The sequence below is a fragment of the Columba livia genome, chromosome 5, assembly GCF_036013475.1.
Source record: "Columba livia isolate bColLiv1 breed racing homer chromosome 5, bColLiv1.pat.W.v2, whole genome shotgun sequence".
In the NCBI taxonomy this organism is placed as follows: domain Eukaryota; kingdom Metazoa; phylum Chordata; class Aves; order Columbiformes; family Columbidae; genus Columba; species Columba livia.
Genome location: NC_088606.1, coordinates 46,098,675 through 46,112,442, shown reverse-complemented (window position 1 = coordinate 46,112,442; position 13,768 = coordinate 46,098,675). Strand labels below are relative to the sequence as shown.

At 37.5% G+C, this 13,768-nt stretch overlaps 1 protein-coding gene across 35 annotated transcripts in view; it reads right to left on the bottom strand.

The window, feature by feature from the left end:
* The window catches only part of LRRC4C (leucine rich repeat containing 4C), a 611,011-nt gene that overhangs the window by 275,019 nt on the left and 322,224 nt on the right, over positions 1–13,768 (bottom strand). For 28 of the 35 annotated variants that reach the window (XR_010473035.1, XR_010473034.1, XR_010473033.1 and 25 more), the window contains one exon: positions 8,059–8,197. The exons of the other annotated variants lie outside the window; for them this stretch is intronic. The gene's annotated coding sequence lies outside the window, so the exon portion shown is untranslated. The remainder of the gene's footprint in view (positions 1–8,058; positions 8,198–13,768) is intronic. 35 annotated transcript variants of the gene reach the window in all.

The window sequence follows — 13,768 nt, the reverse complement described above, 5'->3', positions numbered from 1 at the left end:
CCCTGCCCTGCCTCAGTTTCAAGCATTTCATGGATTAACGAGGCTAAGCAGCAGAGGATAAAGAATGCTACAAGGGTGCTCCTTGCAAATCAACAGACCTGGCTTGATTATGCGCAACCTGAAGATAGTGCTGCTAGTAAGGGTTTTCCCCTAAACAAACAAACAAACAAACAGTCTACTGTTTTTTTGAGCTCTCTGTGCATCTGCCAACAATATGTCATTTATTGTTATGTACCATGTGGTATCAAATCACATTTTGAAAAACATCAGAGCATTTATTCTGAGCCTAACAATTGTTCTTCTCCTTACAAAGAAAGATCAAATTTTAGCTTCTAGAAGTTAGTAAGTTCTAGGTACTGACATTTCTACAAATTATCATCTCCTAGTGTAAAAAATACAATATTTTAAAGTGCAAAAGAACTAACAAACAAAAAACACCCTCTCTCAATCACAAGCAAATAGGAAAATGGAGAAAATGTTAACAAGACAGACTTATGTCTTCTAAATACCCATTTAGAATCAATACCAAAAGAGGAATTGTTTTCTTCATGGAAAAGAGGAGTTTCACAAACTGCAGACTCCTCCTGTCCTGGGGAAGTGCCTGCACACCAAGAGCTGGACCAAGTCCAAACACTTTCTTCATAAATTACATATAGTGTGAAGGACAGATTACAAGGAGAAAAAGGAGCTGGATGCTATATCATTAAATGTGAGTACAGTGCTGCATTTGAAAAAGCTACTGTTAAATGATTCCTTCATTCTTCTCTTCCCCTTGCTATTTTGCTCTTTTATTATTTAGTTATATAAAGAATGCACTTTACTAGATCTATAGCCTTGTATGATTGCTGGGATAATGTCACAAGTGATCTTCCCAGTCATACTGGCAGTATTTCAAAAAAGGTACTATAGTAAATATTATGGTTTCAAGTTTCTCATTTATTTTTACAATCCTGTTTACAAAGCTAAACTTCTTATGGCTCAAATCTGTAAGGCTACAAGCATCTGAGAATTTCCTGTTAATGCAATTGCTAAAGAACCATAGACTCATCTAATGGAATCAACTATTGCTAATACAGAATCCTAACCATACTGAGTTAGAAGTAGCTCTCATTTGCCATGGAATAGAGGGAACCAGATTAATAGTAATACTAAAGTATAGTACAGCATAGTATTTTGATAATAGCAGGAAATAGAAAGCTATATTTTAGGGTTTCTCAAGTAATATGGTGACAGATTTTTTAGACATAAAAAGCATGGTGGATTAAAATTTTACATTTGGAAACAGCACAAGCAGATTAGTGGATAATAAAATATTTCTATAAAGTTAGAGTTTAGTATTTTTATGGACACACAGACCTCACTAAATATAATTCAGTAATTTGTTATTTTGTTATTCAAGTTGTTGTTTTTATCTATCTACGAAAAAAACCCATAATTTTAATGTATGCTTATTCCCATAATGCTAAAATTCATCACAAATCCTGGTCTGAATGAATAGGTGGGTTATACTGGAGTATCAACAAATTATATAGACAGATTCTATTTTGAAAGGATTGACAAGTGTACCTATCATGGAATCATCAAATTCCCCAAATTAAGGCAGTCCACACAGGTTATATAAAATTAGAAGTACAAAAAACCTCTATTAGTAACAACAAATCATAATACTGATACTAATTCTGATGACAGTCATGGTAACAAGTTGTTCCCATAATGCAGGTGCAGATGAGAGCTGCATCATGCTATTTTTTGACAAATACAGATGAAATGGATGGCAAATGCTGAGGAACAAGAAAACAGAACCATGGAAGACAAAGAGCAAGAGGCTACTGATCTAGATAAGTGATCTCAGTACACCAGCAGTTTACACATGATAGAAAACTATTACAGGTACTGTAAAAAGAAAAGCTTTAAGGAGAGCTTTTAAAGAAGTTAGCTCTGAAGACATTTGTGAGAAACTCATCGCAAGCATAAAGGTTGGTCTGGGAGGAAAAGAATCCCAAGAAGCAACTTCATGCTATCAAAAAAGATACCTTTTCAAAAGTAGTGAATTATAATTGGTATTTTCAAGCACAGACAAGCTGATGTATAACAGAGAGACAGAATACAGTAACTGAATTGCAAATGAAGGTGAGTATGGCAAATCAAATAATTTGCCAGCATTATTATCACATGCATTCTTCAAAATACATTTTTCTGGAAATCTCTGCATACCATAACCATGAACAGAGGCATTCTCATATTTCTGTATATAAATGCATGGGCTACACATCAATTAATATTTTCAAAATCAGTTAGAATAAAGTTAATAATTATTAAGTTAATATGTCAATAAGTGTTAGACTGGCAAAGATGGTAATTGATAATATGTATTTGTTGTGTACAGGGTAGTTAATAGTCATGCTAACTCCTGCTATACTTCCTTCTGCCTATGTGTCTTAACACTTAACCGATTTCATCAACAACATGACTTTATTTCCATATACTACCTTCTGAGCATACTCCTAAAATCTAAGTGCATGCCAATTATACTTAGAGATAACTTGTTCATAAAAACAATATTTGCCATATGAACATGCATCATTCAGAACCTGAAGTGATCACCACTACCATAAAACAAACAAACAAAAAACAGAATCACTTTTCAGAATTCTGTATATGAAATGAAAAGGATAAGCTAGAAGGAAAAAGATAAGCTTGTGGTTACTCGATAGTTTGATCAATCATTTGTTAACACAGAACATTTTTAAACATATGATCAATTAAAATACACATTTCCAGAAATACTTTTTATTTATCCATAGCAATATCCATATATGAAAATGTAGGAATTAAAGTCCTGAAATTCTTAGGGCATTAGCTTCTATTGACTGTACATTCGCAGGAAATCAACAGTGCTGGAAATCAGGTCACTGGCTCAAAAGCATAGCCTCCCCAAAATAATACATCCTCCTAGATGAAGCAACAATTGGCTCAAGCTTGGAAAAAGTTCTTTCTCTACTTTACTCACAAACCATTTTATTCTCTGATCCAAACGGAATCACTCTATGCATTTAAACAAACATAAAAGCCTACTGACATTTTACTGACCCAATAGGCTCTAAAGAAATCCCTGAAGATTTCTTGGCATTTGCTATCACTTGTGACCTTTGTTGTCTAAGAAGGATTATTATATCTCCTTGCACTGTACATTTCCAAACAGGATATCACCAGCCATATATCAGCCTTGCTCAGGGGGTTCTCATATACAGCTTGAACAATTCTTCACATACTTCCAGTGTTCACTGAAAATTATATACCATTTGTTTTTGTACTAATTCCTAGTTTTCTCCAATTAAATGTAGAGTTCTAACATGCAGTTAAGCACACTCTAATTTATATAACATACAGACTTGCTGGTATCATTAAGAGTGCTTAATTTTCATTAAATCAGATATATTAAGCCAGATATGTGAATGAAGACAGTAAAAGATAAAGACCTTCCTAGCCTTGCAATTAATCATTTGGTTACACACCATTTTGTGTGGTATTCCTACGGTAATGCACTTAATCATGAACATTTGATCTTCACGCCTCCCCTACACTTTGCTCATTAATTCATCTTCAGTCTACGCTTCTATACAGCCTCATATACTCACTTCTATATCCTATAATTTTGCATAGTTGGAAGTATGAAGCTTTATGGGAAAACGAACAAACAAACAAACAAAAAAAGTGAAATAAAAATATAAACAGACACAAGAAAAAAAAAGTAATCTATTTTAAGTGATCAAGATTCTAAACTGCTAAAACATCCATATGCAGACAGATAAGATAAACAATATTCATAAGACTATTTTGTTATTTCATGTGTTACATTCCAAGATGGGTCCTAGTATCGTGTATTTTGAATAACATGGCTAACTCTGTTGTTTTTTTCAAAGTGTAGTGAGAGAGTTGTAAATGAATGAAGTACTAGTAAGAACTGTAAAAGTTCCTGACTTATATCAGTCTATTTAGCAGCTTTAGCAGTACTGAACTTTTTCCCAAGCAAGGTTATTTGTTTCCTGCCAAATGCAAACTTGAAAGCATTCTTTCATAATAACAGTGTCATATCCTTTCACGGGGAATTAAAACTGTAAGAGATTTTCAGTGCAATGTTTGATCAGCAACAGAATCATGTAGCTTCATGTAGAAACTACCTGTGGTGGCAGCAAGAAAGGTGAAGGGATACAGTCACTTGAGTCACAAAGTTGTCTGCTTAGACAGCAAAGCAGTATAATCCACACCCTGAATCACAAGCAGAGATGTCCATGAACTTCTCACGCCTCAGGAAACTCACAGACATATGCTACATTTTTCAGAGAAACTGTGAGAAATAAGAGAAATCGTTTTCATGTATTTCAACTGTAATTCTGCTTAAATTTCTTCTTTGAGCACATGTAAAAATAGAATCAGGGTCGTACAGAAAACAAGACAGATGAAAAACACTGATGCTTAAATAATTTCTGTTCCTCTATTTTATTCCAAAGGAATTAATTTCAGTATTTATATGCCACTCCTTAATCCAATTATATTTGTCATATTGAGAGACATCTCCATCATCTTTTAGATGGTTCTTACAGCTACATCATTAATTTAAAAGTGATACAAAGTCCAAATTGAAATATCCTGGAATGTTATCAGATTTGCTCTGCTTTTAGGTTTCATTACAATTCAAATGCAGGCCAAGTTTTCTAAAGATTCTCAAACAATATTGAGAAACATAGATTCAGCAGCAAATGGGTTTGTTCCTTTTCAGGAACAAACCCATGGGGAAAAGTTTAAACCATAAATCTATAACGTCTTGTGGACCCAGGTAAAATAGTACAGTTTGGTAACACTTCTACTTGCTTGGATCAAGCACTTCAAAGTGTTACTAAGAAAGTGCAAGTTGACAGCAGTTCAGTTCCTTGAGGACTAATTCTGACCACTTCTATCCAGTTCTTCATCATACTGGAATAACAACGGTGCCTGTTGAATGTCATATAATGTCATATAAAAACTCCTTAATGCAAAAGAGTTTTAATTATTTTTAAATATATTTGCTCTAGTGCTTTTACTTTTGACATTTGGATGTCCTTTGCTTTTTTTTGCCTTCCTCCATTAGTCTCACAGTAATTAGTCTCTTACAGTTTCTAAGTCTGAGAAGTTACAGTCTTTACATTTCATTGGTCAGTTAGAAAACATTTTGCAGGAAGGACAGTTTTCCAAGAAGGTCGGGATATATAGATTTATGATTGCAAGGCCACTATGTCAAAGATTTTTTAAACATCATCTTTACAGTAGAGTGCATTCATGATCAGTCTGATCCCTCTGGGACATGTTAATCCTTAATCTACAACATTTTTTTCATTAATTTATTGCAGTGGATCTCAAGGACTATACCACCTGGTTTAAAAAGTCATTGTACAAAGCCATTATTTTCAATTGATGTTTTGTGCATAAAGCCTGTGGAAGCTGCAAGCATAATATCTCCTTTTCTCATAGTGCATTGGTTCTTATCCTGCTCTTTGGGAAAAGCTCCAAGGAAATTTTACTGATGCATACGACAAAGGCTGAGAGGATACAGGTTCATCACATCCAATTCATTACCCAGGCTGTGTATGAAATTTTGAAAATAAATGCTATTGAAATGTCACCTGTTGGTAGTTCATAACAAGCATTCTTCAGAACACTTAACCTCTCTCAAAAAGGTTAGTTGTCCAGACTTTGAGATGAAGCAAAATTTGATTCATAAGAGCAAAATACCTAAGACACATCAATTTATCTTTTTAGGTGATGGAAAAGAAAGATATAGCTCAGCGGAAGGGCTTTCTGAGACATGTTTGAAAATATTTGGTCCATTGCAAACAAATTTTAGGTGGGTGAACTCTTTCAGAAGGGAGCTACATTTTACATGTCACTTCCTGTTCAGAAGATATGAAAATGTTCATGTTTAAGAACATGTATTTCCTCAAGTTATACCAGCTGAAGAAGATACAGTTATTTTTTGTTGTTCATGCTTTTATGAAGGGATGCATTTAAAAGTCCTTAATGCTAAAGTAAGAGTAATGCGTCTGAACATTTTTTAATTAAAAACTGTCATAAACTCCAAATTTTGTTTCTATTACGACAAAACCAGTTTAAACACTATGATATTATTTAAAGTTAAGGAACCCATGACAAAAATGGCAGCACCATAACAACTGTATTTATTGCATACTACTTCAAATGCTATAGTTTTGTCCAACTTATGTCCAGTATTAGATAACAAGGTTTTGTTGATCCTGAAAAACCTGCAAATCTACCATTTGAGCTGAAGGAGAAGGCTTAACTGCTGTAGCACATTCCTGCATCATAATAACAAGTTGTGGCTGGATACCAGGAGCCCACCAAAGATATTTTATCAGTCCCCCTCCTCTACTGGACAGGAGAGAGAAAATATAATGAAAGGCTTGCGGGTTGAAATAAGGAGAGGGAGATCACTGACCAATTACCATCATGGGCAAAACAGACTCGAGTTGGGGAAAATTGATTTAATTTCTAGCCAATCAAATCAAAGTATGATAATAAGAAATAAAAACTAAATCTTGATATACCATCCACCACTTCTCCCTGCTTCCTGAGCTCAACTTTGCCCCTGATTTTCTCTACTTCCTTCCCCCTCCCAGCAGCGCAGGAAGATGGCAAATGGGGGTCATAGTCAGTTAATCACGCATTGTTACTGCCTCTTCATCCTCAGACAGAGCACTCTTCACACTTTTCCCCTTCTCTAGTGTGGGGTCCCACCCATGGGAGATAGTCCTCCAAGTACACGTCCAACATAAGTCCTTCCTACAGGTTGCATTTCTTCAAAAACTGCTTGAGTGTGGGCTCTCTTCATGGGGTCACAGGTCCTCCCAGGAGCCTGCTCTAGCACAGGCTTTCCACAGGATCACAGGCTCCTTTGGGTGCATCCACTTTCACTCATGTGGGGTCCTCCATGGACTGCAGGTGGATCTCTGCTCCACTCTGGACCTCCATAGGATGCAGGGGGACAACCTACCTCACCATGGTCTTCACCATAGGCTGCAGAGGAATCTCTAGTCTGGTGCCAGGAGCACTTCCTCTCTTCCTTCTTCACTGACCTTGATGTCTGCATAGGTGTTTTTTCACGTATTCTCTCCCCGTTCTTTTCACTGCTGCTGGTGTTGCATAGATTTCCAGCCCCCTCCCCTTTTTAAATACGTTAACACAGAGGTACTACCACTATCACATTTTGGCTCAGCCTTGGCCAGCAGTGGGTACATCTTGGAACTGGTTGGCACACATTTGCTCTATTGAACGTAAGTGAAGCTTCTAGCTGCTTCTCGCAGAAGTCACGCCTGTAGCCCTGCCACTACCAAAACCTTGCAATGCAAACCAAATACACAAGCCTAGGAATTTCTCATTTTATTCAGAAGATAATAGTATGGGTAGTTAGATGACACAAATAACATATTAGCCATTTCTGCTTCTTCAAGCAATGTAAAAACCATCTCTTTCAAGAAAACATTTATGGAATGTTATTGTTAACTCATACACAACAGTTCTCCACTGCAGTATAAGAAAACAATGCTAAAATGCATTTTTAAAAGCATTTCTGTAAGTCTGACAGTGGTACTATCAGACATTACGGACATAAAATTTGAGAAATTTTATATATTAGTCAAAAAAAATCCCTTGGACTGCATGCAGACTTTTCTGCTACAGGGATGCTTGAGTTACTAATATCCCGACATACTATATTTAGAAGTATATTTCTGATACATGATAAACATGATAAAATGGAAGGAGGCTGTCCCTTTTTAAAAGTCATTCTACAGTTACCACTTTAAAAGTCAGTTTGAGATCTGTCCTAAAAACTGATCACTAATCACCCCTTTAAACACTTTTTCTCTTATACAACCATATTGAATTATGTGAAAAGGTACAGACAAACAGCCAAAAATAAAGTTCGGAAAGAAGATAACATCAGACCTTAGTAGACACACAATATTAATTAATGAAAGAATGGAAGTAAAGTGATTTTCAGTTTACCTGTCTTCAGTAGTTCATGGTACAATTAATTGTCCTCCATACCAAAGTGTAGCATATCTATTTTCTCAAATGGTATGCCATATCTTCGGATATTTCTACATAGCAAATCTCCATTGCACATTCCTTTTTTTCTGGCAACCTGTGTGTGTTGATGAGGAAAAAAATAACATTTCATGGTGTCTACTGCTGACAGAGCACCAAATTATAATGTGTTTTATAATGAACATAGTTAGAAATTTCATGCTTAATTAAGAAATAGAAACACCTTTGAAACATGAGTACTTAAAAGGTTTTAGGCAGACCATCTAAATATACAATTTATAAATACAGAAAATAAAAGAGAATTCATCTGTTTTTTACTAGAGGCTATATTCTGTTCTGCTTATCTTCACCAATATTAAAGTGGAACTTGTTCTTGAGACTCCACAGGGTTGGTAGTCTATACTACAGCCATTATCCCATTTACCAGACAAAATATCCACATACTGTAGTGCCAGTTCACACTATGACTCAATAACACAGAAAAATCATCATGTTTCTCTGAACTGCATACATTGAAATGCAGTTATTTATTTTGTTGTTTGTTATTGGTTTTTTTCAATGTTTATAGTATTTTATAGCATTTGACAGGAACTGTACATTCAACAAAGCCAAATATACAATGCTAGGAGAACATGTGAACTCAGGTATTCTGTGTGCAGAAACTGTCTCTGACATGGTAGAGTCACTTCCCAATATGAATTAAAAGCCAGGTATGCCCATGACATATATAAATCTTCCCTACTAACTACAGATCTTAATAATATATATTTTTTATCTCCTAGGACGACTTTTCATCAGACTGCTTCCACTATCGTTTTATATATCTGTGGCAGTTGTTAATGGCTACTCATATAATTCATTCATCTGAAACTACTACATGTTATTCCACTGAAGAACTCCAGAAGTCTAAGGCAGGTCTGTATTATACTACATTAACCTACATTAATTTTGCACATGATGCAACTATTCAAATACATGGAAATGTAATTTCTCTTTTGAAGTAAAAAACATCTGGTAATAAATATACTGATGATGTTTAATTAATCAGTGGATCACAGATGTATGGTATCTGACAAGTTCATGCCAAAATCCAAGTACTTCCATAGAAAATATTGTTACTGTAAGTCACTTGAATCCCTGAAGGCTCATTTCTTCTATGCTTGAAGGCAATGTGTGAAGGAAAACTGAGGGAGAAAAATGTAGTAGCATTCCTTTATAACTCTACAAACTGACTAGCTTCACCTTGTCCTTCAGTGGCTTCTGCGACTCATCGTGTAGGACCCCACACAGCAGCTTCTCACCTTTGATGTTTTCTAACAATACAACAGGACCCATCAGTGAATAGGGCATATCGCTTCTCATTCTCTGGTAGTTTATTATATGATGGGGCCTCTTCAGCATGTGTAACCTCCTCTTCTGGTGATATTGGCAATATTTTGAAATCTTTGCCTTCTGGCCAGTCCATGACCACTTTCAAGATTCCTAAGTGGCTGGGGTTGTTTCCTATTAGAGTCTGTTGTGTGATCAGTGAAATCCACTTACTCCATGTAGCACCAGTTGCATGATGTGTAGAGGGGACCCTCCCTTTGAACATCCAGCCCAACACCAGTAGCTGGGATGCCAGGAGAAGCTGTGCTTCAATATCAAACACTTCAGAAGCAGCTAGAACCCCTTCATATGCTGCCAATATCTCTTTTTCCCAGCAGGCCTCAGATCCTCTGTATCCCTGGCTCCAAAACCCTAGGTGCTGACCTTGAGTGTCCCCTGGTGCTTTCTGCCAAGACTCCAGGTAGGGTCATTCTCCCCGGCTGCACTGTAGAGCACATTTTTGCCATCTTTTCCTTCCTTACTTCACTTTATGGCAAAGCTGGCTCTCAGGAGGATTTGAACTATTTTCTTCCCTTTCTCAAAAAATTCTTCAGCTGTATTGCCCCATACAATGATGTCATCCATGTATTACAGGTGTTTTGGAGATTTGCCCCATTCCAGTGCAGTCTGAATCAGTCCACGGCAAATGGTAGGTCTGCATTTCCACCCCTGGGGCAACCAATTCCAGGTATGCTGCACAACTCTCCAAAAGAAAGCAAACTGTGGCCTGCACTCTACTGCCAAAGGGATTGAGAAAAAAGCATTAGTGATATCAGTTGTGGCATACTACTTAGTCGTCTTTGAGTTCAGCTTGTATTGAAGTTCTAATATGTCCAGCACAGCAGCACTTAGCTGGCTTAATTCAGGCCACAATAGTCTACTGTTAATCTCCACTCTTCATTAGACTTCCGTATGGGATTGTTAAAGGGTGAGTGAGTCTTGCTGATCTTGCTGCTCTCCAGCTGATGAATCAGCTTATAAATAGGGATCAGAGAGTCTTGACTGGTATGATATTGCTGCTGATGCACCACAGTGGTAGTGATCAGCACCTGTTGTTCTTTGACCCACAGCAACCCCACAACAGAAGTATCCTCTGAGAAGCTGGGTAAAGCCCTTGGGTCCTTGAAATACCCTCTCCTGAGATGCACAGGGCCTTTGATCCAGTGGCAATGGGGTGTTTTTGCTGCTTATTCCCAGTCAGGCGCACTACAGCCTCCAATACAGTTAGCTATTGGGATCCCCATTATTGCAGAAACACAGATGAATTCTGTTCCTCTATAGCTTCATAGCATTAAGGTACATCGTGCACTAGTGTTTACTAGGGCCTTATGCTCCTGGGGGTCTGATGTGCCTGGCCATTGAATTCACACAGTCTGATAAACCCTCTTGTCCCTTTCCTCCACCTGGCAGGAGACTGGGCCATTCTAGCCCTGATCATAGTATTTATAACTCACTTTTTGTAAAAATGAATCAAAAGTCCCTTCAAGAGGACCAGAAGTAAGTTCAGCCCTTCTACTCTGGGGAGCTGCCTTCTGGAAACTGGAGCCACATTTTTCCTGGAAGAATCCCCTTTTGTGACTCTTTCCTTTCAACTCACATACCTGTGCCTCTAGGGTCAAGGTAGCTCTTCCACTCCACTTCCTCATGTCTTCTTCTGGTCAAGTACATAAAATCACAGTGTGCCTTGTGGTGTAGACCCTCTATATCCTCTCTCTTGAATCGAGGAATGCTTACTCTTAATAGCTGAGATACTGATTTGTACCGAAGGGGAATAGAACTTGTTCTCAAATTGCTGCAACTCTCAGGACAGTTTCTCAGCTAGCATGTCTGATGGTTTCTCTGCAGCCAAGATACAGGCTCATAGGGAGGAAGAGAGACTCCCTCCATATCACCAGAGCTGGCCAGACATTTCATCCACTCTTTGTCCCTTGTCTTCTTTCCAGGACTTTACTACCAATGAATTGGCATACGGCAGTGCTGCACTCCACAGAAACTTCCACAACATGGGTTGTGTGAATTGAAATTCATCTGCACCTGTGGGTAACTGCCCATTATTTGGATCATTATAAATCACCACTGACAAAGCTAATTCTCTCAAGTATTGGATATGTCTCTCCATGGTTATCTGTCTTCCTTGAAGGGATACTCTTCTTCCATGCCTGACAGAATTCAAGCTGAGAGCTTGTGTCTTTTTTCCGAATCATCTTATCAATGCCTCCTTTCCTAGACAGGGATCCCAGTTTCTCAGTAACAATGTGCATAACTGGATGGTGGCTGAAATATTTTTGCAAATCTCGCAGCTCACTCAGGGCTAGTGATCAGATGATTATCTCTGGTTATATCTCTTCCTCCTGTTCTTGTGATGACCCTAGTTCATCTTCAACCCTCAGTAAGTAAACTGATTTTTTTGTGTATTACTTCTTCTGTATAGGGACAAATGATACCTGTACAGGTTCGTTCTCTGTTTCAGCTGCAGTGTCTGTCACCTGTGTTTGAGCAGCCACAGTGCCTGTCATCTGGGCTAGAGTAGCTGCTGTGCTAGGCATGAGAATGGGAGTGACAGCAGTGCCTGAAAGTTTTTTTTCCCTCTCTTACCTCTGATGGTGCTGCATATTGTCAAACAGTGTTTGGTAGATACTATCCAGGACCCAGCACAATGTAGCAAGTTGCGCCTCATTGGAATAGTCACACAATTTTGCTTTTAAATATTCTATGACTTCCTCAGGGTCCTGTAGTTGTTCAGGAATTAAATTCCAAACCACTGGAGATGGGAAGCTGTCTATATTCTCTCACATGCCATACCACCCATGACTATCAAGCCTTGTGGCAGATCTCTGAGTGGTATTCTTAAAAATCTTTTTGTAACCCTAACATGATCTGGAACACATTCAGGAGACATAGCAATAAGAGCATGCTAACTTGGACATCCCCAGGATGTTAAAAATTCTCAAAAATGGTTGTACCTAGCCTGAAGGAGAACAGGGAAATGAAAGAGCAGGGGAAAGTATCCCCCCCGCTCCATCTTCCCCATAGATTGGGTATGGTAACTAATAAATTCCAAGAGATGGCACCTGAGAAACGGACATGAACACAATACTGCATACAAATACCAGCTTAACTTCATGGCCAGTCATGTTCTCGTAAGTCAGTATTATACAGGACAGCAAAAGGATAAACCTGATCCTTTCCCCCTAAGTGATGAACAGCACCACAGGGAATATGTAGAGCATGTAAGAATTTACATAACACAATCATGTGTATAAACAAAAAAACATTGTGACCAGCAACTGTTTAATTACTCTAATAAATTCGTATAACATTTGTTTCAACACACTCTGTTGATATCTGTTGCTATCCCAAACCTTTGTGCCCCACATTGGGCACCAAAAAGGATTGTTGTGTTTTAGGCCCAGCTGGCAACTAGGACCATGAGGCTGCTAGCTCCCTCCTCCTTCTTGCCCTACCTTCAGTGGTACGGGGATATGAATTGGGAAAAAAAATAAAAGGTAAAACTCATGAGTTGGGATAAAACCAGTTGAGCAGAACAACAAAAGGAAATATAAACAACAACAATAATAACAATAAAAGAATATACAAAGAAAGAGATACACAATGCAGTGGCTCACCACCTGGAAAAACAATGCCCATCCTGCTCCCGAGCAGCAATTCCCTTTCCCAGCCAGGTCACCTAGTTATATACTGAGTATGATGTCATATGGCATTGTATATCTCTTTGGCTAGTTTGGGTCAGCTATCCTGGCTCTATCTCCTCCCAGCTTCCTGTGAAAATTAACCCAGCCAAAACCAGAACATGGATCTATAAAAGCAATAAACCACAATTTAAAACTTAAGTGGAGGGATCTAATAGTTACCATCAGAAAGAATTTCCATTTTTGCACAGATATTAAAAATAAATATATTCATTAAATTTATAGAATATCAAAAAAGATATTAAAACATATTTAATCTTATAGAAAAAATATATTAATAAAATATATAGGGAACAGAATATAAAACTAAAAAAGTGTTATTCTTTAAAGCAGGAAAAAACCTTTTATCCAAACACCTACACCACTGATATGTTATTCATCGCCCATAACAAATGAGAATAATCAGGGAATAAAAATAGGCACAAGAGACAAAAATGCATCAGACACATTCACAGTCACAGATCATACTACAGTTTAACTTACTATTATATAAGGGAAAGCTACAGAGACTACTGCTTTTCTAAAACTAAATGACTGGGATTGTTCCACAAACTTTCCTGAATAAAGTGACTTTATTCCTGTACTTTATA